This window comes from Trachymyrmex cornetzi, unplaced genomic scaffold (assembly GCF_001594075.2).
Source record: "Trachymyrmex cornetzi isolate Tcor2-1 unplaced genomic scaffold, Tcor1.1 scaffold318, whole genome shotgun sequence".
In the NCBI taxonomy this organism is placed as follows: Eukaryota; Metazoa; Arthropoda; class Insecta; order Hymenoptera; family Formicidae; genus Trachymyrmex; species Trachymyrmex cornetzi.
The window spans coordinates 14,585-16,582 of record NW_017297877.1 but is presented as its reverse complement, the minus strand read 5'-3'; positions in this window follow the sequence as shown (position 1 = coordinate 16,582).

The window sequence follows — 1,998 nt, the reverse complement described above, 5'->3', positions numbered from 1 at the left end:
TAAAGAAGATAATGAAAAAAGAAGCAAAGTACTGTAGGTATTTTCTAGATTTTTAAATACTTTAATTTTACATATGCGTGTGTGTGCGTGTGTGTTTGCAAATAAAAATTAATAACTTTATATTTTCAGAACAAAGTTTCATTTTACCAACATATAAAGAACTTGTACAATATGCACATGAAAATCAACTTTTTGATAAAAATAAAAATTTAGAAACAAATGTTGCAAATAAAAATGTAAATATTGAACAACCTATAAATATGGAACAAACTATAAATATGGGACAAACTGTAAATGTGGGACAAACTGTAAATATGGGACAAACTGTAAATATGGGACAACTTTCGAATATGAAACAACATGTAAATATGGAAGTACTGGAAATTAAAGAGCAAAATGAAGTGACAGAACAAATGATGTATGTAGCAATATTTTATTAATTATTATTTAGTAGCTCTTTCTTATATTCAATTTATTCATATGTTTATATATGTTTGGTATAATTATGCGTTTTACAGAAGCCACGAGATTAGTAATAATTTAAATGTTTCAATAGAAACATTATTACAACAACTGAATAAATCAGAGGAAGAGAAACAAAAATTATTAGAAAAAAATTTGAATCTTGAGGAAAAAAATCAAGATTTGAATAAAAAAGTAATGAAATTACAAGCAGAAGTAACAAAAATGGCAAAAAATAATCACATAGAAGCTGAAGCAATAGCCATAAAAACTATGCAAAAAGTATTCACACCTGGGCAAATTAAAATGTTAATGTTTCCGACAAAGAGCTTTGTAAAATGGTGCCCTGAGGATATTATATCGGCCATTTCATTAAGATCTTTAAGTCCAAAAGCTTACAGATATTTAAAAAACATTAAAAAAATACCATTACCATGTGCAACAACCTTACAAAATTGGGTTGCTAATTTTAACGTTTTACCTGGTATTTTGCATGACTCTATCAATATTATGTTAACTATTGGACGGAATCTTTCAACAATAGAAAAATTAACTGTTCTAACTTTTGATGAATTATACATATCAAACAAATTAGATATAGAACGAAAGCAACAGAAAGTATATGGCCCACATACGACCTGTCAATTTGTAATGGCTCGAGGGTTGTTTAAAAATTGGAGGCAACCTGTATATTATGATTTTGATACAGCAATGTCCTGTGATATTTTATTAAAGATCATAAAATATCTTTATGAAACTGATTATATTGTTGTGGCGGTTACATGTGACATGGGTCCAAGTAATATGAAGTTATGGAGGGAATTAAATATTGGTATTAATAATCCTCATAATTCCAAAAATAATGATGTTGAGAAGCAATGCTTTATTATACACCCTGCGAACGATTCCCTGCGAATATTTTTTTATGCAGACGTCCCACATTTACTGAAACTAGCCAGAAATAATTTTATAGATTCTGGATTCCGAAGCAAAGAAACATTAATTGATAAAACATGTTTAGAAAAATTGTTATCATTAAATGAAGGAGACTTAAAGATAAGTCACAAATTAAGTCGAGCACATCTTGATGACAAAGGAACACAAAGACAAAAAGTAAAGTTAGCAGCTCAATTATTTTCTAACAAAAATACTGTAGCTATTGAATGGTGTGGGCAAAATAATTTAATGGTTAATACAGAGTGGAAACGTACTTCTGAAGTGCTAAAATTATTTAATGACTGGTTTGACCTCTTCAATAGTACATTAAAATATGGCCATAATGCTGCAGCTCATGCGTACGGAATTAATTTACAAGAACAAAGTAAAATTATAAATAGTATGAACGAATTTATTGAGGAAATGCGAATTGGACAAAGAAGAACATTACAATTCCAAAAAGGAATATTATTATGTAATAAATCGCTACAACAAATTTATCTATTTAAAAGAAACGTACTCATCAGAAACGTTAAAAATTGATTATATATTAACAAGAAGACTCAATCAAGATATTTTAGAAAATAGTTTCTCATATCT